The sequence below is a fragment of the Ochotona curzoniae genome, unplaced genomic scaffold (genome assembly GCF_017591425.1).
Source record: "Ochotona curzoniae isolate NIBS_2020 unplaced genomic scaffold, NIBS_Ocur_1.0 scaffold_461, whole genome shotgun sequence".
NCBI lineage: Eukaryota > Metazoa > Chordata > Mammalia > Lagomorpha > Ochotonidae > Ochotona > Ochotona curzoniae.
The window spans coordinates 12305893-12330497 of NW_024467120.1; the positions used below are offsets into that span (position 1 = coordinate 12305893).

At 43.0% G+C, this 24605-nt stretch overlaps 6 non-coding genes across 6 annotated transcripts; 2 read left to right on the forward strand and 4 right to left on the reverse strand.

The window, feature by feature from the left end:
• The first annotated feature begins 1754 nt into the window (after positions 1–1754).
• On the forward strand, positions 1755–1826 carry TRNAA-UGC. The gene has a single exon. It is a non-coding gene; the product is annotated as a tRNA-Ala (tRNA).
• Positions 1827–6555: 4729 nt separating this feature from the next.
• On the forward strand, positions 6556–6627 carry TRNAA-CGC. Its single transcript has one exon. It is a non-coding gene; the product is annotated as a tRNA-Ala (tRNA).
• Positions 6628–7915: 1288 nt separating this feature from the next.
• On the reverse strand, positions 7916–7987 carry TRNAA-AGC. The gene has a single exon. It is a non-coding gene; the product is annotated as a tRNA-Ala (tRNA).
• A 2336-nt stretch (positions 7988–10323) lies between these two features.
• Positions 10324–10396, reverse strand: TRNAR-CCG. Its single transcript has one exon. It is a non-coding gene; the product is annotated as a tRNA-Arg (tRNA).
• Positions 10397–14196: 3800 nt separating this feature from the next.
• On the reverse strand, positions 14197–14268 carry TRNAA-UGC. Its single transcript has one exon. It is a non-coding gene; the product is annotated as a tRNA-Ala (tRNA).
• Positions 14269–24117: 9849 nt separating this feature from the next.
• TRNAA-AGC lies at positions 24118–24189 on the reverse strand. Its single transcript has one exon. It is a non-coding gene; the product is annotated as a tRNA-Ala (tRNA).
• Between the last annotated feature and the right edge of the window lie 416 nt (positions 24190–24605).

Below are 24605 nucleotides of genomic sequence, written 5' to 3' on the forward strand. Positions count from 1 at the left end.
GACGCTGGTTGATTCCAACCCCCGGCGGAGGAAGACAAAAGGGATGGTGGGAATTCAAATCTTGGCTGAACTGTTCTCCTACACTTCGTCTATGGACCAGGCACAGCTCCGAGGGCAGCATGCTTAGGACTCCCTACTTTGCTCTTCACTATCTTTCACATTCTTCAAAGTTACTGAGAATTTGTAACCAAGGCTAATTTCTGTTCACGTGGCATCCGGCTTCTTTCTGCTGGTAATTTGGAGTAAGAAGGTCCCCCGTCCATTTTGCTTCTGGCTAGTGCTGAAGTCAGTGGAATACAAATGGAGCGACACCATCAGAGAAAACCTGTAAGAAGCAGGGAAGAGGGTTGGTGAATAACAAAGACCCCCACAATGAAAAGCCAACCAACCTTTGGAGGACGTGTTCTACCGCCAAGCGTGGTCATGGAAATTCATTATTAGTGACTGGTAAGTGTCTCCAGTTTGCAAAAAACCAAAATGTTGTTAGGAGTACAATAACAGCACTCTAAAGTCTTAGAAATTAAACTCCTCTTTGTCTCCAGAAAATTCTTGAGTTTTCTAATCTTTATGGGGTCAGATCATCAAAGAGATTCAATTTATAAAAATATAAGACTCTATAACTTCATTATTATTTTCTGGAGATAAAAAAAGTTTGGGAAATGATTTTCTCAGGAAAATATTTCACATTTTTACCATTTTACAACTGAATTGATTTTTTGTTTTGTTGTTATTTTTCATGAGTAGTTTATGAAACTAGGAAATTCTTAGAATCATCTCCAGGTCTGGTGCGATGACGGCCCTTGCACACCGGTTCTTTCCCAGCTGCCCCGCTTCCCATCCAGCTCCCTGCTTGCGCCCTGGGAGGTCGGCCCAAAGCCTTGGGACCCTGCACCTGCGTGGGAGACCCGGAAGAAACTCCTGTCTCCTGAGTTTAGATGGGTTCAGCTCTGACCATTGAGGCCGCTTGAGGAGTGAACAGGCGGATGGAAGATCTTTCCCTCTCTTTCTCCTTTTCTCTGTAAACTTGCCTTTCCAATAAAAATAAATAAATATTTTAAAAAATAAATCTTTTTTTTTAAAAAAAGATTCATCTCTCACTCCTTCCCACCAGATTACATTTTTCTAAATAAAAAAGGTGTGTTTAAATGTCCACGTTTTTAAATGACAAAAAACCGCCATCAATTTTTTTTCAAGAGATAAATAAGTAAATAGAAGAAAAAAGATGATATGAGATGTTTGAAGACAGATTCAAAGAGGGTTAACTTCCTTTTTATAAAGATTAGGCCTTTTGCTGTCCTTTAAAGCATATATATATATTTTAAAAGTCCTTTGCCCTTGTTCACTCCAAGCTGTGAGAAATTATTAAGCAAGACATCATAAAAATATCTTTAAATGCTGAAGAAAAACATTCAGCCTGACTTTCTATACAAGGAAGAGTAGATCTACCAGAATGAAATGAAAAAGTACAGGATGGTATAATGATATAACATGCATAAGAAGAGGGAGAGTTTGGAGTGTTATTTTAATTTGCTAGAAAGATAATTGCTGCAAGTACCAGTAACAGCGATGTACAACACATAGAGAAAATACATGTTTAAAAATAGCAGATTCTGGAAAAGAAGATGAAGACATAATGTTAGAATGTTCTTAAACTATACCTGGAGTAACCAGAATGTTCATTTTTATTGCTGTTTTTGATTCTAGAGAGGATCTCATATTTTCTATTATATCACCAAATACTCTGTCAGTATGGTGGGGGTGTAGCTCAGTGGTAGAGCGTATGCTTTGCATGTATAAGGCCCTGGGTTCGATACCCAGCACCTCCAGTTTTTTCCACAACTCATTTTGTATCATACACGTTTTTACTCTCCTAAATTTATTTATACTTTCCCCTCAACTTACAAAAAAAAAAAAAAATTAAAATGATTGCCATGATAACAAGAGGAAGAAATGAGAATCAAAACAAAAGGAAATTAGATGCTTATTTAGCACATGATCACTATCAAATTAATGAACTTTCTCACTTGGACAGCCATAATGAGCTTCTTTGTCTGGACAGCCTTTCTACACTATTACATAAGATGCTAAAATGAAGATGGACAAAAAATTGCAGATCCACGTGCAACTTCTTTAGCTGTAAGTGCTAATCTAAAGAGTAGCAGTGGAAAAAAGGAAGGTGCTATGTATAAGGATTCCAACCATTCCTGAAAAAATAATGCAGGCTGAAAATTAAATGCTTTGGACACGCAACTATATATGAAATATTGCCGTATACCTGGAATAAAACATGAATCTGCGCAAGAATTCTTCTTTCTTTAGTATGAGCCTGGAAAGGCAAGGAAGAGTAATAGAAGTCCCACCATCATCTGGCGGTATTCTTGGAGGCAAAGTGATGCTCACTCCCAAAGATAAACAGCACTATTTTTCAGAAAGCTTCAAATAAAGAAGTCTTGGCTTTGATGAAATCAATATCAGGCTAGACCGCCGTACCCCCTGGCAAGCACAAGCTCCAGGACTGGAAACAAAGCTGGCAGGGGAGCTGTGGGCACTCCACAGCTAGGCTATGCCTCTCACTGGTGAGCACAAGAACCAGAGCCGGGGGCAGGTCAGGCTTGACAAGGCAGCAGCACATGTCGGCATTTTGAGGGCTGGGTCTACAAGCAGGTCAGGCTGAGCTAAGCCGCAGCACCCATGGGTGTACACAAGAGCAGGATGGGATGTGGGCCTGCTGGGCTAGGTTACAGTATAGGCTGACTGCTTCAAAAACTGAGGCTGGGAGCAAGCCTGGTGCCTGGGAATCACCCAGATTAGGCCATGGTATGCTTGAAGAGTGAGTCTGAGGCAGGTTGGCTGAGCTGGACCCCAGCACCATTTTGTTCTTGTGAAATATGGAACTGAGGAGGAACTGACCAGTATGTGCTTTAGCAAATGCAGCTGACAGAACAAATCTGAACCTTCACTGGCTAGCACATACAAACGTCAAATCTGAGATCACCAGGCAAGGTTTCATTCACCAACTGAACCTCTGGACTCACACCCTGGCCACAGGGAAAATCGCAGGATGGATGAGTGGTCCACTCTTGGAGTGTCTGTATCGGGACTGGGTCTCCTCAGTTGCTAATACCTGTGCAGTGGGCAGCATATCCAGATGCACAAGGGGGATTTGGTATACTACGTATCCAGGCCAGAAGGGGATACTGACTGCCTTGTCAGAGCATGGAAAGCAGAGCAGTTTGGATAACTATCCTGGCCGAGCATTGCAGCATGTTCCTGGGTCTGTGGATGCACTAAGATCAACTTTGTCAACCAATAGTCCTTGAAAAGATTTCCTCAACCCCGGAGCAATAAACCAGCAACTTCTCAGAACACTCTTCCCCACATTGGGGTCTTTAAGATGTCAACAACAGACCATCTCCCATCCCCAGGTGCTGATGTAGCTTGAGAATAATGAGAATCCCCTCCTGTGTGGTCACAGGAGAAAAAACTGAAACATTTGTGCCACCCACCTTGCTCCACACCTGACCCTCTGTACCCTAACCAGAGGGGTTCACGTAGGCATGTGTCCCTCTCAACTATGTAAGCAATATTAAAAAGAAAAAATTTTTTAAAAATACTCCCACGGTGACAAACACTGGATGGTTCAGTCTTCCCGTTAAATATAGTGTTCAAACCTGTGGGATAAAATAATTGTAACAGAAGACTTACTAGCAAACAATTCAAGATTATGTGTTAAAAGAAAATTTCCTGTTTTAAAAAGAAATAGTTTCTCTCCATCTTGGAGCAAGCACCTTCTCGTTCCTTCCAATTCAAGCATCTAATTACATCACCCGTTCTGACTCTTCACTGGCATTTTCCACTGTGATCAGTCCAAACTTCATTGCTGAGTTTTGCTTTTAGCTCGGGAAGCTTGTCTCCAGTGCAGTCACTAGGAGTATAACTTGCACAGAAGTCCCATTGCACACCTCAGTCACTTTTATTTTTCATGTTGCAGTTCTTCAATTTTAAGTAAAAGGGATTTCAGAAAACATCATATCTCCTTACAAGTGTTACGGAATGCTAATCCACTTAGGACTGGTCTTTTGAGCAGGTGATATCTTTAAAGAAATGAACTGAAAGTTTCTGACCTTACTATATAGTTTTCATTTTAATATTGGCAGTCGCCACGTTGGGCATAAATTAGCTCCATGACTTGATGGGTAAGTCAACTGATCACCAACAAAAATATTGAGAGTTCAATGTTGCTTCATGGTCACCTTTTTTTCTCCCTGTTTCATTCCTAATCCAGTTGTGCGAATAGTAGAAGGGGTTCTCCTTTGAAGGCCTATGATTTTGATGTCATTTACATTCATCAATGGCCAAATACATTTGCAGTTTCTAGTTCTGCAGGAATAGCCCTTTTGGAAACTGCCATACAGCAAGTCTGAATATTCAGGTCAACATGCTATGAGGGAATTCAAGTTGGGGCACAGACAGAGAACGACTAGAAGAAAACTACAGCAGGTGGCACTGATACGGCAGACACATGATTGAAGCCATGTAGGATTATTGAGCCCAACCCAGCCATGAACTAAGGGCAAAGCAGCAGGCAATCCCGGCAGGTGTCCGGGAAGCTGCAGAGATGCCAAGCCAGACCATGCCCAACTTTTTGACTCAAGGAATATAAGTAAATGAAGTGTATGTGCTCATGTTTGGTTGTTTTTATGATCTGATTTTGAGATGTTTGATATGTGGTCACAGATGGTTCTTGCACTATCTTCTGTGTCTTGCTGACAGTTTCGCAGATAAAGGTGAATGGAAATGAAAGGTACTTGGAGACTAAACGCATGCCAAGCCGAGCCTCTCCCTGGTGGTGAGATGCAACTATGCTCTGGTTATCTCCTCAAGGGTAGATTCACCTGAAGTAACAGAGGGGAAAGGGAAGCAGTAGCCTTCCATCTAGCACGTGGTTATCTTTCCCATAGCAGAGCAACAAAATAGTGAAGCTGGTAGACTTGGTCCTCCCAACTGGAACACGCACGCATCAGGACAACCATCAGTTGTAGATTCACTGAAGCATGGAGTCTACGTGGTCGTGTAGAACACTCGTGTAGCCTAAGTACGCGGGAGACTACGGGTCATCTTGAACTTTCATTCCTTTTTGCCCCAACAGCACTGCATCTCGATAAAATACTCAAGTTTCCTGCTTTAAAAACCCCTTTTAATCATTCATTCCCCTGCTCCCCCCCCCCCCCCCGCCCCCCGAGGTAAATCCATCACCAAGAGATTGACTTTAAAACTGAGCTACTTCAGTTTTATGTTGCTGGCATCTACTGATCTTACGGTTATGAGCACCCCCAAACACAAAGGAATAGGAGAGCAGTACAGGCTCTGGGTTGCCGGTTATAGTTGACTGATTCACGGAAAGAGAATGGCTGGGTAGGAAAGCGAGAGGTCCACAGCCAAGGCTGGGTTTGAAGAGTTCTACACTAAAATCAGAAATCTCTTGAAACGATTTAAAAGATCCGCAGTTTTTGCTAAGACTTCTAGTTTCACACACACACACACACACACACACACACACACACACACACCCCCTTCCGAATCCACTTTCTCCAATAACCATTTCTGAGAGCTTTCAAGGTTTCTTTCCATCACCAGCAAACATCTGTATTCCAAATGCTAAGCCGTTTGGTGCAAATCTCGAGGGAGCACTTGCATGCCTCTGGCAGGGTCACCCGAAGCACTCTAAGCAGCGAGACACGCATGTTGGAGGCGAGGGGCCATTCCCACAAAACGTGCAGAACTGAGGCCGGAGCGGAGAGCTTGGCCACATCCCACCGCATCCCCGCTGCTCCGCCTGCGTCCTGCTCTGCAGGCCCTCTTTGCGCTTGGCGTTCGTGGACGACACTCTGAAAAGACTCCAGGGACAATGTGGCCTTTTTCATCCTCTCAGCCATCTCTCCTTGTGTGGAGCCGACAGCTCCATTGTGGTAGAGCTTCGCTCCTTCCCCGACCTGCGTGGCCGCCCTGCGGTGGCGCCTGCCCTCTCCCTTCTCCCGGTCTAGCATAAGGTCAGTTGTTTAGGGACAGTGGGGTTTTTTAAGAGTGTGTTTGCATTTGTTCTGAAATTAGTTGTTTGTATAGTCCTGGGGCGGGGGACTTAGAGATGGCGGCGTGCAGCGAACTGAGGACAATCTCAAAACTTGAGGGGAGGAGGACTGGGAGTGTCTGCTTGGAAGTATATGTTGGCAGAACACCCGGCACCACGTGGGTGAAGTGCAATTGTCCAGTTTAGTTCGACGGAAGTTGGCGGCTGCCTGGAGCCTGCGGAGCACCTCGCCTGGGTATTGGTGAAAGCCCGTGTTTCGGCTCGGGCCAGGCAAGCAGCTGCCGTCTGCTTGTAAGGGAGCTCTGAGCTGGCCGACAGGAGCGGCAAAGTTTCCTCGAATCGTGTCCTGGTGAAGGATAGCACGCACTGCTTCAATGATGCGATTTACTCTAGCAGGATTCCTCCAACCGGAAAAATGAACAACCAAAGTTACTTTATAGATAATCTTTCGATGTCCCTTTGTAGGAGGGGGTGTAGCTCAGTGGTAGAGCGCGTGCTTCGCATGTACGAGGTCCCGGGTTCAACCCCCGGCTCCTCCACGGCAAGTTCTTTCTTATGTCAAAAGCACAAAGGATGCAGCCAAACCAACGGGCCCTTTCGCTTAGTGGACGGCAGTGCAGCCAGCTTTATTTTCCTCAGTTTCGGGAGCACTGGGACGTCTAAGCTGCGGAGCAGGGCTTGGCTCTGGCTTCTACTCCTTTCCTTTCCTCGGCCGCAGCCTGTGCAGAGTGCCATGGCTGGAAGCTCTGCAGGTGCTAAACCTTAGGCGGGTGGGTGGATGAGTGTCAGCCTAACCTAGGAAGGCACTTAGCCAAGCCTCGGCCACGCCAATGTTGAAAACGCTCTGCACTTGACAGAGAACCAGCTACTAGGAATTCCATCCAAGACTTTAAAAAGCTCATGGGAACATGTCCGCAGACTTTTGAAGTACCCTCGTATTAAATAGATACTTACTAGAAATGTACACAATAATAAGATACTCGTCAACCCCCTACGTCCTCTAACTCAAGGCATCTAGCTGGAGTAACATTCAGGTGCTTTGGTGAACACCATAAATTCCTTACCTAGACATTTCCCTCTGGACTTGGGTTTTTTTTTTTTTTTACATTAAATACATTATTAATACTAATAATAACAATAATAAAACCACAACAAGGGTCCAAAGTCAGATGTAACCGAAGATATTTGGCTGGGGGATATGAACATAGCCGTTAAGTTGCTTGTATTTAGAATCAGGTCCATTTTTCTCAAAGTCTTAGCGATGATAGCGACGACTTCAAGAGCCAGGAGAGGAAGCGGGGTCAGCCGCAAGCTCAGGACAGAATCTACTCAGCCAGGTAAAGCCTCAGAACCGACCAGGGCCACCTCCGGGTGGCCCTCCACAGTGTAGGGAAATGAACTTTCTTTCCCTTTAACCTCCACTCCCTTGCCTCCTGCTGGGGTACAGCATACACAAATCAGGAAAACCAGCTTGAACCATTGTCCTTTCTTGCCAGACACGGATTCACAGCTCATCGCTTTCCCCTTGCTGTCTGTAAACTCACCGTATAAACTTCACACTCCTCAATGAATCTCTCAGGCGGCTGTCAAAAGCCACGGGCAATAGGAAAGTATTGGAGTTCTGGGTACCATAATACTTCAGGGAATCTATATTTTGATCCCTTTCTTCTTCTTCCCCAACCCCGGCTTCGTAATAATATCGAGAAATGACAACAAAAGATGATGATCTTCAAAGTTAGGAAGGTACTTTATTGTGAAGCAGTCATGTCTGATTAGCAGGGATGCAAAATCAGAACCTAAGATTCCTAGTGAACTCACCACATCATCTGGAGGAGCTGGGGATTGAACCCAGGACCTCGTGCATGCTAAGCACGCGCTCTACCACTGAGCTACAACCCCACCTGACAGACGTCACCCCTCCTCTTGTGATATTCAATGGAGGTGCCTTACATCTTAATTCCTGACAGATGTAACTTCCGACTTCTAAAACCTAAAAAAAATAAAAATAAAACACAGATCTTGTCACCAGAAGCGCACTTTGGACCGAGAAGTCATTGGATCTTCGTAGTCAACATCTAGTTCTGCTTTTAACCTGCTGTGTTCAGCTCCAAATCAAGCTGAGGGAAGATTCCCCACATTGAGTCTTCCAGTGTTTCTTCCGAGTTTCCTGTCTTTTCCTTTCCTAGCCCATGAAGCTGCCAAACACCTACAAAAGATGGTACTTAGGATGCAGTGGCAGTCCTGGTAACTCCGTTGAGCCAACATTCCGCTGGGCTTCAAGATTCCATGCCAAATATCTGTATTATTTTTTCATTTAATTTTTCACAAAAACATTAAAAGTTTGTCATAGACCCAGGTAGGAAAATAAGAGACTTATACACACACATACAGAGAGAGAGAGAGAGAGAGAGAGAAAGAGATGAAAATAGACTAAAAATAATTTAAGACCCTAAACTGTAACACTCCAAGGAAAACAAAGGAAAATCTTCTAGGTGTTTGTCTAAGCAATGATTCTTTGGGTATGGCACCCAAATGACCAGCATTGAAAGCAAAAACAGGCAAGTGGGGCTACGTCAAACAAGCACGTGGGCAACAAAATCAACCTGCAGACCGAGTGGAAAAAAATGCTTACAGACTGTTTAACCATATATATATATATAGAAGGCAACTCAATAACAAAGCAAAAACAATAGCCCAATTTTAAAATGGTCAAAAGACCTAAGTAAACATTTCTCTACGGGAGATATTCCAAAAAAAAGTCTGAAAGTCATCACTCCTCCACATGGAAATGCAAATCAAATACCACCTAACTCCTGTTAGGATGGCTTTTACTTTAACAACAACAAAAAAGTTATTGAGTCTGTGAAGACATTGAGGATTTTGCAAAATGCGATGAGAAAGTGAAGTGGTGGGACCACTGTAGAAAACAGTATAGAGATTCCTCAAAATAAAACAAATCAGAATTACCAGGTGAAGTTGCTCGCACACTCAAATCCACGGAAGGGAAGAGAAGGCGGTTACCAGGGGCCAAGGGGGAGGGGACATGGATAAACGGATTTGCTAAACGGATATATTATTTCAGTTACACAGGCAGGAAGTTCTAGCTACCTGTACAAAGCAATGCCTTTAGTTCATCGCTGTGTGAGCCTTCACGTTTGCACGCTTTCGCTGGGCTGTACCCAGCACCGGATTTGGAATTGCTACTTTGTCTCAGATCTGCTAGGTAGAGTACTGGGGCTGAAAAAACACAGGAGCAGGAGCCAGGAAAACCCAGACGCTCCCCTCCAAGCAGCGTCTCTTTCGGACCACGCTGTTTGCGCGAAAAGTACCACCGAGGCCGGACAGAATCCCGCAAATTCACGTAATGCCATCGATTCCTGGAGAAGAGGAAGTAGCCAGAACTTGGTGAAACTCAGTCCACGTGGGAGAACACCTGAAGCAGCTGGCTGTGGGCGGTGGACGGAGAGCTCCAGGTGCGGATTCTGCCTGGAAGCGCTAGCGGAGGCAAACGCGAGCGATGCGCGCGGGGACAGGTGCGGGGAGCAGGCTGCCCTGGCGGAGGAGGGAAGGGGGGCCGCCGGCTCTCTGAATTTTCAGGATCGGAGGCAGAAATCGACGGCGTGGCTCACTGTCCAGCTCGTGGGGTGGAGGCTGCGGTGCTCTGGTCCTGGGACTGCAGGCTTCCACAAGGAGACGCGGTGCGGGGGCCTCTTTGGGTGTAGCGAGAAACCGGCGAGTCAGTCCACCCGGGTGAGCATTTCAGATGCCTACAACAACTGATTCGTGAGCGGTTTTTTTTTTTTTTTAACCTTAAAAATACAAGAGGGAGAAAGATAAGAGGAGCAGGGACTGAATGCTATTACTGAATGCTATTTATTAGTTAATAAATACTCTTTTTCCCAATTAAAAGTGTATCAGGACCTTAATCCGGGAATGCAGGATTTACAGTCCTTTCCTTGTGAAGACATTTTTCGTTGAGAGAGAGAGAATATGATGTATTTATTTATTTGAAAGTTAGGGAAAGAAATCTTCCATCCGCTGATTCATCCCCGAAGTGGACGCAAAGTTGCTGAGCCGATCTGAAGGCAGGAGTCCCATCTTTGATGAGTTCAAAAGTAATCGTGATGCTTCCTGTTATAACTCTCACCAAAATGCCACAATAACACTGGGTCAATCCTTTACAAATTTCAGCGTAGCTAGAGCTATTTGCCAGCCAGGTTCAAACAGTAAGCATGCGACCACGAAGGGACTCGAACCCTCAATCTTCTGATCCGGAATCAGACGCCTTATCCATTAGGCCACGCGGCCACCTGGAATGGTAAGGAGAACTGTTAGGTCTTAGTATCATCATTTTTTATCATAGTTGGAGAAAAGATCTGATAACACTAGAGAAGAAAAAAGAAAATGTCAGTTTGATCCATTTCTTAAAGAAGAAAAACTTTTAATTATTATTATCATCATTTTATAATATGGTTCCATAGGCCTTTACCCCCACCTCAAATCCCCTCTTCCCCAATGAATTCCCCAGTGTATTATTATTACTATATATATACACTATTACTTTAACATGGTCATTCATAAACAGTCAAATGTCCATCATTGTGGGCATGGACAATGGCAGAGAATCCAGCTTCCCATTGTGAAGATATAATTAACTGTTTCATTGGGAATCTGTCTTTGACCTGGAAGTAGAGATGCCCACTGCATTGTATCCTCACAACTGGATATGATAATCTCCATTTCACAGTTAGCCACAACACAAAATCAACAACAGGAAGAAAAATAGAAATTTACAATGCCATGAAATTATCAAGAGATTTTGATAGTTCAACAGTCCTGAACGGCTGTAGATCACGCCATTCCAATCGCGATGTAATCTCTCCAGAATCCACTGGCTAACAGTCCACCTTAGAGTCTCCGTCTGCTCAGATATTCATTGCCAACGCTTGTTGGAGTAGTTGGTCAGCCACCCCACACCCAATTCTTGGGTGTGCCTGCAGGTGCTACAGCCTGGACCAGCCCAGCCCGTTCCCAACCTCAGCTCCCTTTAATGTTGGTAAGTTCCATGGTATGTCTAGCTCTGCCCATAACCACCCCCAACCCCAGCCCTTGAAAAACAGTTGCTATGGCAGTCCCACAGGAGTGAGCCCACTATTCCCCACAGAATCTGCTCCCAGATCTGGTTCTCTCATATGTTGGTTAGTGTCATGGCCCAGATTAACATGGTCCACCCTATCTCAACACTCACTGTTGGGGGTATTATGATGGAGCCCTGCCAGGCAGGCTCTCCCCAGTAGATGGTGACTGAAATCAACAATCTCAGCTCAGGTCTCCCACATGGGTGGGTGCATTGGTTTGGTTCCAAAAATTCCTCCACTTTCTTTCCTCTAACCCACTCAGTCTCAACCCCTTGTTTACCTGCAAGTACCCTACCCTGGTTGGTGGAAGTCCCCCAGCAGTCACTCCTCACCTGTCACATTCCCTTCAGCAGTCCTCCCTCCCACACATCTGCATATCCATTACCCTGAGCAAGCCACAGCTCCCTGTGCCTGTTCTTCCAGCAGTATGCTGCACCAGCCTTGAGCTTCGCCCACCAACCCAGGATCCACACACACTCTGAGGTGGGTCCCCAGACCCTGCCTGCTGGTGTGCCAGCATCTGCCCACACATCCTCACAAAAAGGAAGGAAGGAAGGAAGGAAGGAAAGAAGGAAGAAAGGAAGGAAGGAAGGAAGAGAGGGAGAGAGAAAGAAAGAAAGAAAGAAAGAAAAAGAAACAGAAAGAAAGAAGGAAAGAGGATAGGGAACTATGCTGCACACTGGTGTAGTTAACACAAATATGTCATTAACCAGGCCCAGGATTCCTGCCAGCTATTAACTGCATTTCTCCAAGCAGTGCAACACTTGCCTGGTATATGCAACCTACGCAATTGCTTGCTTACAGCTGGGGATAAATAAATCTTACTGATAGGAAGGTATAATTACCACTCATGCATACTGTGGATGGAACTATCTGAGCTTACACCAAAAGACTGAATTGATGGAGGCTGAAAAGTGGCTAAGGCAAAGTCCCAACCCAGAGACTGAAGGGAATTATTAGTTTCTCTCTGAGACTTGGTAGTTTCCAGGTAGTGATGGCGCGGTAGGACTCAGGTGGTTTAGGTAAACTGAATCTCTTTATGCTTATTTTGGCTTCCTTTACAGAAAACACAAGAGCTTTTTTTCTTTTTTTAATGTGGCATTGAAAGTTTAAATCTAAAATACTAAAGGTCTGAAAGAGATGAACAGCCCACACTCCTCCCTGAAGTTAATTTTCCTCAGTGGTTTGAGTTCCAGATTGGATGGGGTCAGGGAACCCTAGGAGCTGACTGCCTGATCAGCATGCACCTGACTCTGGGTGTCTCTCCACTTCTGCTTTTCTTTTGTTTTTTTACAACAGTGCTTCTCGGACTCCATGCTCAGAGTGTTTGCTGCAATAGATTTGGAACTAATACTGGAATTTGACAATTCTGCTTCAGAAACCTAAATCCAACTACTCCTCCATCTCTGCATAGTGTCCACTCTGGCTCACATGTCTCTGTATATTAGTTTAATGGGTCTGAAGAAAACAAGTGGAAAAACATTTTTAAAGAAAATACATAGAATATCTCCTTTTAAAAACAAACTGCTCCCTAAGACAAATAAATACACACCTAGTCTATAGCCAGGTGGGTTTCATCGGGATGCTTCCTGAATGCCTGCAGTGGATATTTCAAGTATAGAAAAAAAAAAAAAGTCAAGAAGCTAGGACATCCCAGCCTGATAAAGAACATTAGTGAGATGATAAATTGGAGCAAGCACTGCCTTCTGTTCTCTCCTTGAGAAACTTTGATTCCACAGAAAATGGGTACACAGGTGCAAGTAGTTTTGTGAAACCACCAAGCATTAGAAATTCATGCAAGCCTTCCACCATGCGAGCCTCCATCCATGAGTTGGAAATTCCTAGGCACTCCTTGATCATACAAAGCAGATGCAGCTGTATTGATCAAGCAAGAATAAAGGAAATATTTGTTTCCCGGTGCAAGTGCTCCACACCCCGAATGACTGACTCACCATTCTGACTGAAAATCCTCCTGCTGCCTCTTCAGATGTGGACCTCTGCTTGCTCTCAACAGAGACTTCCAGCCTGGGTTTTATTTTAGAATTTGAAGCCACGAGGAAATGCAGTGTCAGAGGGACATAGGGAAAGGCATGTAGGGAATACCAGTTGGAAGTGTAACTGCTTATCTATTTCTTCTGTTGCATTGGAAGCCTCCAGTCTCCCCAGCAGTCTAACGCCAGAGACCAGCGACCTGCCATTCCCTCATCTACGGACTCCAAAGTCGCAGCAATCCTCATCTCATGGGAGGAAACTTTTTGCCGCATTTTCTGCCCACAGACTGGTTGAGATATCTTGTACTTCTCCATTACTTGGCCCAGAAAACAAAAACAACTAAAGTGAAAATGTTCACATGGTCCTCTTTTCTACTTATTCCTCTAGATTTTCCATCTTTAGTAATAGCACAAAAGGTGACTGCCTGTGAATGGGCCCAGTGCTGCTTGGATGCAGGAGCTGGGATCCCCTTTTCTTTATTTAGTCCTTTCTTTTTGCCCTCTTTCCTCTTTCTCAGACATCTTATCCAACATGGGGCTTCACTGCAGAGATGGGTTTGGAAAGGCAAGGTTAGCTTCCTTTGTGTATAAAAGCTAAATAAAAAATAATTAAATGAATTATATGTAATTAGATGTACTTATATAATACATAATATATAATATAAAAGTATACACACTTAATATATTATCTATTCTATTATATGTTCATATTTACATTTTAATATTTTAATATATTAAGTATCTATATAATATATGAGATATAATATACATTTTATATTATTTTGCAACATATTCATATTTATAATATTTGTAAATTATTTATAATATAATATAAATAGAAACCATATTTTATCAAATATAACTTTTATATGACATATTGTATGTAATATACTGAGTATATGTAATTATATAAATATAGTATTATTAAAATATATCATAATTATATGATTAAACATACAGTCTTGAAAATTAACCACCATGGAGGTGCCGGGGATCGAACCCGGGGCCTCATACATGCAAAGCATGCGCTCTACCACTGAGCTACACCCCCATCCATAAGGAAGTCACCCTCCACAAGCCAACCTGTGATTAATGTGTATCAAAAGTTCTACTTCTCAAAGGTTTCCATGCCTGAGGACTACCGGAAATAGTTGTTGGTATCAGCATTCCTTAACACTGGATGCTGGCAGTGGAAGTTGCAATGGATAAATATAGACTGTTTACAGTGTAGGACAGGAAATGGAAGCCAAGAGATTGGAAACATACATCAGGCGATAATCACAAGAATCTTTCATGGTGGCTTTAATACAGCAAGTTATCACTTTGGGTCTCCACCCTCTCTGGCAATGACCATCAGGATTGCTCCGGAAACTCCTCAAAACAAACAAACAAGAAAACAAACAAAAAATCTAGAATAGATAGACAACAACAAGGAGAGCTTAGAACCAGACAGGAAACAGTCAGCGTGGATTCACTCATCCTCACTAGATGGGACACAAAGATTAGTTACTCCTCACTAGGGTATTGAGGATTTCTCTGCACACCCCTCCTAAAAATGTTCTGCACCTAAACTGTTGACACATGTCTTGTTAGAGTTAAAAGCCAGTCTAGACCACCCGAAAAAAAGCCAGTTTCAACAAAATTATGCCTCAACGCTATAAAATGCTAAATACTATAATGAAAATAGGCACGAGACAGCTGAATAGTACTTTATAGCCATTTTAAGTGTATAGAACCTGGTTGTATATAAACTAAAATTGAAACGTAAATGAAGAAGTCACAGGATGTAGTTAAGAACTTGCACTTTTTAAAACATATTGGTTACTCAATACTAGGTCATTTAATTCCACAAAGTTATAAATTGTAGCTGATGTTATGTTGGGACTTTTAATAGATCGGGATGATAGTCTGGCGGCTCTAGCTTTAAACCAGAGATGGTCTCCCCAACAAGTCGTTGAACTAATCTGGACAATAAGATGCTGGACTCTATGCTTGGTATATGCTTGCAATGAAAGAATCTCAACTGAACTTGAACTGTGGTAATGCAACAAGGTGGAGGAATCCACCATGGGAGGAGGGTTTGGGGAGGGGTAGGGGAATCCCAGTACCTATAAAACTGTGTCACATAATGCAAGGTAATTAATTAAAAAAAAATACAGCAAGTTATCAGGTTCTCCTTCTGATTTTTGGTTCTTGTGATTTCTTCCAGATAAAATCCTAGCCTGAAACATAAGGCTATTGAACTTCATTTTCGTTGTTTTCTTAACTGGAATATTAATGATTGGATTTGTGGAGGAAGGTCACGGTCAGGAGAAACTTCAGTTCTAATTTAGACATGCAGATTCGTGAGACAAAGAAAAAACAACCTAACATTCCATTAAGAGCCAGAAGGAAGAACAGAAATGAAAAAGTGTAGTAATTCTTTTGAGAATGGGACAAAGGTTGGACAATGCGAAAATAGGCTGGTTTTGCTTCAATGGGAATTTTTAGGTTTTAAAACTATATTTACTGGGACGTGTGGAAAGTTGTGAGTGGCTTCCAACTTTGTTTCACCCCTCCCCCAAGGAACAACAAGAAGAAATAGCAAATTTGGAAACAATGAACTCACTCACTTTTCCCTAAACCACGATCCTTCCCACCCCGATCTACCATGTAATCATTATTCTTTTTTTAAATGGATTAAAAAAAACTAAATTTAAAAAATGATCTAATTAACACTTTATGATAGAAGACTCGGTGAAATAGTCAACCAGAGAGTGAGATATTGTGTACATAATACAATTGTTGACATCACCTTGATGTTTGCCAAAAAAAAGGGGGGGGGAATAAAAGCAGAAGCTATAGTTATTAATCGGATTTGCAAAAGCCAATCATCTTTGTATGTGTTTCTGATGCTACTGCATCAAGACTATGGTAATTGTCAAACTGCTGCCCAAACCCAGGATTGAACCAGGATCCTTTAGTTCTTTAACATTCTCCCAGTAGAATTATTTCAACAGCCCCCTGGGACAAGTTTTCTAGCCATTCTTTTCAGTATTAAAACTTTCATTTTGGGCCCGGCGCGGTGGTGCAAGTGGTTAAAGGTCCTCACCTTGCACGCCCGGGATCCCATATGGGCGCCAGTTCTAATCCCGGCAGCCCCGCTTCCCTTCCAGCTCCCTGCCTGTGGCCTGGGAAAGCAGTCGAGGACGGCCCAAAGCTTTGGGAACCTGCACCCGCGTGGGAGACCCGGAAGAGGCTCCTGGCTTTGGATCGGCATAGTATTGGCCCGTTGCGCTCACTTGGGGAGTGAATCATCGGACGGAAGATCTTCCTCTCTGTCTCTCCTCTCTGTATATCCGCCTTTCCAATGAAAAAAATAATAAAAATAAATCTTTAAAAAAAAACGATTGGTTAATTAAAAAAAAAAACTTTCATTTTATATAGCTAGCTTGTTCATATGTTTTTATGTCAACGTTCACTTTATTCAGTATCACCCACCTCTACTTCATCTCCCACCCCAAAATATATGAGCTCCACTGCAATCAAGACCTAAAAACAGAATCAAATTTGGAAAAAAATGATGATAGAGTGGTGTTGCATGCCAGTACGCAACAGTTCTGTAAGAGACAGCAACTGAAGGAATGAAATCAAAATAGGAAGAATTAAGAATGAATTACACAAGATGAAGAGAGAGAAGGGACCAGGGCTGATTCTAGGTACAATAGCCCAGGGCGACTCATTCTTTGAATTCTTTATTCTATGTGTACAAAGTAAACACTACATGAATCCGAGGGTCTGAGATTACTGGCAGATTAGAACAATAATCATTAGCAAACACTTTCATGGGTTAATTGTTTTAGTCACTGTTCTCCTAGCTGCTGGGCAGGCTGGTACTCGTGGAATGAACCCTCACTAACACAGGCTGTGGTCCTGTGTCTCCACGGTCTTTATGGCAACCAGTTCTATATGCCAGCACTGCAAACATCTATCCCTACTCAGTAATAACAGTGAGTGCGGGAAAGGAATGGTCAATTGTTCTCTGTAGGTAAGAGAAGCAATTTTTTTTTTATTTCAGTTTGGTTCATTCCAAATAATCCCTTTTCTCTAGTCGAATTCATCGCCGGCTCATGAATTATATGATGGCATCATTTTCCCAAGAGACTTCTGTCTTTTGTTTTTGTCACTCATGTGTTGGTTACTGAGTGGCACTTTTTTTGTTTGTTTGTTTTTTTTTTCATGGTACTATAATTTGTTGTTGATGTTGTTATTGTGGGTATTCTAACTCATACCAGTTGTTGACCTTGTTTCATGGCTTCTCACTTATGGTAATGTATAGTGATGGAGTACTGGGGTCTATCATATATGGATGTGGAGTTATAATGGAACAATCATCCCTGCTTCCAGATGAAAGATGGATTCCCAATGAAACTATTGGACATGTATAGACAATGGGATGCTGGACTGTCTGACGTTGTCTGTACCAACAATGTCAGGGCACACTTAAATAAGAGACTGATAGAATTATGATTCCTTATGAAGGACTATTGTAACAAAATGGGAAAAATCTGACAGGGGGTGGGAGTTTGGGGGAGAATTCCAGCCTGCACAAAATTGTACCTCACAATTCAAAATTCAAAATAAAAATATATTTTTAAAAAAAGAGAAGCAAGATTATGTTTTAGAACCAGAATTTTGGAATTCTGGAGAGACTAGAATTTTGGTGTACTGGTTTCAAGACTATTTCTTTCTTTAAAAATGAACTTTTTTTTTGCTAATCATGTAATACATATACATTTGTTCAGGATAAATAATATTTTGCAACTTGCACAAAAAGAATGAAATATTTATAATTGTATATAGAAAAATCATATATAGAAATATAGCAACTTTATTACAAATTAAATGTATGTCTAATTTATAATTTGTGCAATATATAAATTTACATATATAAATTTATAAAATCTAACCTAAATTTTATAAAAACTGCAATAAAATTTTACACAATTTTATGTTTTTAAGAATTATCTTACTATTGTTATTATTTTACAGAGAGAAAGATCTTCCATCTGCTTGTTCACTCTTCAAATGGCCACAACGGTCTTTGCTGAATGAGGAGCCTCTTCTAGGTCTCCCACATGGGTGCAGGGTCCTAAGGACCTGGGCCATCCTCTACCGCTCTCCCAGACCACCAGCAGGAAGCTAGGTGGGAAGTGGAATAGCCATGAAATGAACCAGCACGCATGAGATCCCAGCAACTGAAGGTGAGGATTCAACTAATAGGTTATTTTTAAAACTTACTGTAAATATAAGTTCATTTTTTAAATGTAAACATTTTATAAAGATTTTATATAGAGCCTGGCGTGATAGCATAGTGGTTAAAGTCCTCGCCTTGAATACACCTGGGATCCCATACGGACGACAGTTCTAATCCCGGCAGCTCCACTTTACACCCCAGCTCCCTGATTGTGGCCTGGGAAAGCAGTTGAGGACAGCCCAAAGCCTTGGGACCCTGGATGAAGCTCCTGGCTCCTGGCTTCGGATTGGCTCAGCTCCAGCCATTGCTGTCGCTTGGGGAGTGAGTCATTGGACAGGGGATCTTCCTCTCTGTCTCTCCTCCTCTCTGTATATCCTCCTTTCCAATAAAAATAAATAAATATTTTAAATAAATAAAAATAAAACAAAATAAATGTTTTATATAAATTGTACTAAATAAAATTTTGTATAAATTTTATTGAATTTTTCTGTAAATGTATATATTTACTAAAAGTAGAAAATGTTTAAACTATTTATATTTATAGTTTTATTTAAATATTATCTTAATTTAGTAACAATTTACATACTTTATGTTTATATTTTATATAAAATTACAACATAAAAATTTTATACAAATTTATAGGCAGGGTCCGGCACGGTGGCGCAAGTGGTTAAGGTCCTCACCTTGCACGCCTGGGATCCCATATGGGCGCCAGTTCTAATCCCGGCAGCCCCGCTTCCTTTCCAGCTCCCTGCCTGTGGCCTGGGAAAGCAGTCGAGGATGGCCCAAAGCTTTGGGGCCCTGCACCTGCACGGGAGACCCAGAAGAGGTTCCTGGCTTCAGATCGGCATAGCATCGGCCCGTTGCGCTCACTTGGGGAGTGGATCATCAGACGGAAGATCTTCCTCTCTGTCTTTCCTCTCTGTATATCTGCCTTTCCAATAAAAATAAAATAAATGTTAAAAAAAAACAAACAAAAAAACAAATTTATAGGCAATAGCAGTATATGTGAATTTTATGTAAAATTCATATAAAATTTTGAAAAACTATACAAATTGACAATTCCACACACATTTTATAAAAACATTATAAAGTCTTATATTACATTTATGAAAGTTTATAACATCAAATAGAATATTAAATATATTTTATACAAATTTTGTTTAAAATATACATATTTTTTTGAAAGTGTGTTGACAACAACACTGTAGGCCTGAGCACAAGGAGTTACATCCAGGGTTTCTTTCACGCCTCGCACTAACACTTATAAGAGCCATGTGAAGGTCCATTATCTCACTGCGTTCTGTGGCTCCCCATCCCCCTATTTGTGTGTGATTCTTTCAACAGGATTGAAGACTGTTTGGAGATAGAAAATCAGCAAGTTCTGGATGATTCTGTTACTTTTGTTTAAGGATTTATTTTTAAGTCCTTGCCGGAAACAGAGAGATTATACGTCATCAGAGCGAAATGTGACCCGTTTCCCTACCAAATAAAGTCTGGTTACTGACTATTGTTTCCGTACTACGTCAGAGGACTAAATCCCAATGTCATTTGGAACACATTCTTTGAAAATCCCTTAGTCGCCTCACAGCAAGAGAGGGGGTCTGACATGATTTCCATGAAAGCCAAGAATTTCCCAATTCTTGCTGTACACTTTGGTCCTCTTCATTATAGCTGCAAGTTTTTGCATCTTCCAGGTCTACCATAGGGCTTAGAACACAAAGAAGAAACAAAAAGAAGAAATTTTTTCATAGAAAAAAATTCCTAAAGATTTGGTGGTGGTGCTGAGGCAGTAGCCCTGGGTTGTGAAATGATTACAACATTTACCTGGTTTAAAACGCTGCAGAGTGGAGACAAAGGCATCAACTTCACATATCAGAGGCTAGTGCAGTCTTTACGGCAAAAGTTGTACGATTTTTATTGACAAAGAAGCAAAACTCACATCATATTCAGTCATGTATAGTAATCCAAAAATGTTAGTAAATAAGTTACCAAGGGAAGAAGGTGGGAACAGCACCGATGGTTAGAACACGAAAGTGGTTCACCAACAAAAATGTGTTTCCACAGTATTTTTTTTCCAGAAAATTGAGAAAAAAAATCCTATATTTATATAATATACCACCTCAGTCCATACCATAGATTTCAAACTTTCTTATGCAAAAATTATTTGAGGACCCTGGAAAACACTGCTGTGGTTCTGTAGGTCTAGGATGGAGTTCAGATTCTGAATTCTCCAGCGCCGCTAGTTCTTGTGATTCGAGGGACCACACTGACCAAACATTTGGGAAATCCCTTTTTTGGCTTTCCTTTTCCATGCAGATCAACCACTATGTGTGTCTTGAAAATCATTGCTAAATCAAAGCCAAAGAAAGATTAGAAAAGATTCTTATCAGCATTGTTATCATCAGACAGGTCCATTTGGGCAGGTCCACCACTACCGCCACCATCTACAAACTTGATGTGTCAACAAGAACCATTACCACATCTGAGAAGGAGGCTGCTGAGATGGGAAAGGGCTCCTTCAGGGATGTCTGGGTCTTGGGGAAACTAAAAGTCAAGTGTGTGATCTCACCATCCACCATCTCCTGGTGGATATTGGAGACCAGCAAGTACTACACTGATGTCTCAGGACACATAGACTTTATCAAAAAGATGATTCCTGAAACATCTTAGACTCCCTGTGCTGTCCTGACTGTTGTTGCTGGTATTGGCGAGTGTGAAGCTCGCGTTCCCAAGAACCGGTGGATTGCTAAGTATGTGCTTCTGGCTTATCTTCTGATAATGAAACAACTCATTGTTGGTGTTAACTGAGCCACCAGACAGCCCGAAGAGATAGACGGAAATTTTCTTTAAAGATTTATTTATTTTTATTGGAAAGGCAGATATACAGAGAGGAGAATCCTCCTTCCCATGATTCACTCCCCAAGCGGCCCCAATGGCTGGAGCCAAGCCAATCCAAAGGCAGGATCCAGGAGCTTCTTCCAGGCCTTCCACGTGGGTGCAGGGTCCCAAGTCTCCCAAGCGGGTGCAGGGTCCCCAAGCTTTGGGCCATCCTCAATTGCTTTCCCAGGCCACAGGCAGGGAGCTGGGATGGAAAGTGGAGCTGCTGGGATTAGAACTGGCAGCCATATGGGATCCCGGCGCATGCAACATGAGGACTTTAACCACTATGCTATCGCGTTGGGCCCTGAGGGGAATTTTTTTTTTTTCCGTATTTTATTTTTGATAGTTTTTACAAATATGATTAGGGTGGGAAGGGTCAAGGGTTAGAGGAAAGTGGGTGAGACCATTGTTTCACATTCTCTTTTTCCTTCCTGGGGGAGTGGAGAGATAAGAAGAGAAGCCACACCCAACCTCGCAACCATCCCAGGGTCCCCAGTGTGGGCCTTGTTCCGTGGCCACTGCTCAAGTGGCTTTGATAATTCAACAGTTCTGTGTTGCTGTTGATCTTGCCACTCTTATAACGTTGAAATCTCTTCAGAATCCACTGGCAGACAGTCCACCTTAGAGGCTCCGTATGCCCAGGTATTCACTGCCAACTATTGCCTGTGCACTTGATCCATTTCTTCTGTCCTCTGTGCTCTGCCATGGTACCAGGTGTCCTCTGCAGGCTCCAATGTACTGCCATATCCTCCATGTGCATGCCGATATGCTGTCCACCGCTCCATCTGAGCCACTGAGGAGGCCCAGCTCTGTCACATGCATTCTATCGTCAGACCATGGAACCTACAATTCTCTCCATAGTTGGAGTTCTGAGTCCAGCAGTTCAGTTGGGGAGATTCCCAAAAATACTTCATCTGAGGTGATCTCAGATCTGGTTCTTGTGTGTTCATATTAATACAGGTCTGTCCCAAACAGGGTCTCCACACGGGTGCAGGGTCCCAAAGCTTTGGGCGGTACTCAACTGCTTTCCTGGGCCACAGGCAGGGAGCTGGATTAGAACTGGCGCCCATATGGGATCCCAGGTGTGCAAGGAGAGAAACTTAACCACTGTGCCACCGCGCCAGGCCCATCAAACAAAAACAAAAACAAAATAAATCTAAAAAAAAGAAAAGGGAAGAAGAAAAGAAAAAATAGGTTACAACCTCAATACAGTAGCATTTCTGCCAATTTCTGGTTGTAATGATAATGTTGTCATGCCCAGTGCCAATGGGTCTTGGCTAAAAAGCTAGTAATTTACCTACAAAGACAGTACGCCAGTACAACACTACTTGAATTCCTGAATTGTGTCCTCCATCCTAGTAGACCAACTGATGGGTCTGTGCTTCTATCTCCACAGGATGTATACAAAATGGATTGGTTTGGGTACCATTCCTGTGGCCCCAGTGGAAACTGGTGTTCTGAAACCTTGCATGCGTGTAGCCTTTTCTCCAAAGTCATGGTCAAAGTCACGCCTGCTGAAATGCACCGCGAGGTTTCGAGTGAAGCTCTCCATGGTGACAGCACGGGCTTCAATGTCAGGAATGCCTCTGGCAAAGATGGTCATCCTGGCAAGGTCATTGGTGTCACCGGCAGAAGCAGCTGGCTTTGCTGTTTAGGTGATCATCCTGAACCATCCAGGACCGATCAGTGCTGGATCGTCACCCAGCTCACACTGCTTGTGAGTCTGCTGAGTTTCAGAACATACAGCTCATGGTCCTGATAAGAGGCTGGAAATTGGCCCCCAGTTCTTGAAATCCGGTGATGCTGCCGTTGTAGGGAACGTCTCTGTCCTGTGGATCATTTCTGCCGCTGGTAATAGGAGACAGCTGCTGTGGGTGTGATCCAAGCAATGAACGTGGCAGCCGGAGTTGGAAAGGCCACAGAAGGCTAAATGAATAGTATCTAGTAATGGAAGAACCATCTCTGATCGATCATTTCAATTGATCATTCAGGTTTAATAGTGAAAGGCTGGCTAGTGATAATATAAAACATTCTGAAGGAAAGCAGAGTGTGTTGTGGACCGTACTTGTGGGTGTGGGTGGCCATTTCAAGTTATCGGTTGTTAAAATCAGCACATTTTCATGGAAACAACTTAACCAAAAAAATCTCACAGAATTTTGAAACCCATTAAAAGTTTAATGAGGGGAAAAATCCTTTCTGGTGGCACAGCTGTGTCTGGTAGCTACTTAGGTGAGTCACATAGGAACTGGGAGTTGATGAGCTTTGAGATCTCCAGCTGACACGGCCACTTGTGGACAAAACGAGGGCGGTTGCATTCACTGATGAAACATCCGTCTCATTGTCCCAGGTGGCAGGGGCGCCACCGGTCTCCCTTGCTCAGCCTGCTGTCTGCGTCCCCGCCAATCACAGTTAGAAAACAAAGAAACCAAGGAAAATTGAGAGCTGTCGTTTTTCTTCTGTTAAACTCCTCTATCTTCATCTTTCTTTTCAGCCTGTTCTACAAATAACCGCAAAATGGAACCCAAGACGAATGCCTCCCCGCAGTGCTCCACCTTGGTGGTACTCTTGCAGCACAGACCGGGAAGTGAGAAGCGAGTGGAATCTTCTTTCTCCACCTTTTCTTCTCTTTTTGTTTCTGTAGCCTTTCCCGGTAGTGTGCAATTTCAAATAGAAACGGGCAGCACTCATATGATGTGAAACAGATTCACTTTCTGTTTGAGGGAGGCAAATATAAACAAAACAGGAAAACAAGCACATTTATCCCCAAAACGTGAAGAAAAGTGGAGGTGCCGGGGATTGAACCCGGGGCCTCGTGCATGCTAAGCACGCGCTCTACCACTGAGCTACACCCCCTTGGTGGGAGATGGCTCTCGGGAATACATACAAGGCAAAACAGAATTTTGTGGCTAAAGCCCATTTTATTTCATCTTACGATTTCCAAAACTTGTACACGTAGCTAGCATTCCCCGCTGGGCTGGAGCCACAAATGAACTGCTCTGTCCTCAAACAGCACCCATGGGTCCTCAGATCTTCCCTGCACCACAGGCAGAGCCCAGAGGGGACTTCCCCCTTCTCATTGTTCCATCTCCTCCACCCTCCGCATCGCTTTCCCGCTGCTTTGAAGATCTACAGGATGCAAAGACTGCGGTAGACATTCCTGCGAGCAGACAAAGGCGGAGGATCCTCGCCGCTCTGCTGGGTCGCAGTCCCCGAGTCCAGGACTCGGGCGCCTGGGGGACTGGTGGGAGATGCAGACCAAGAGAAATGTG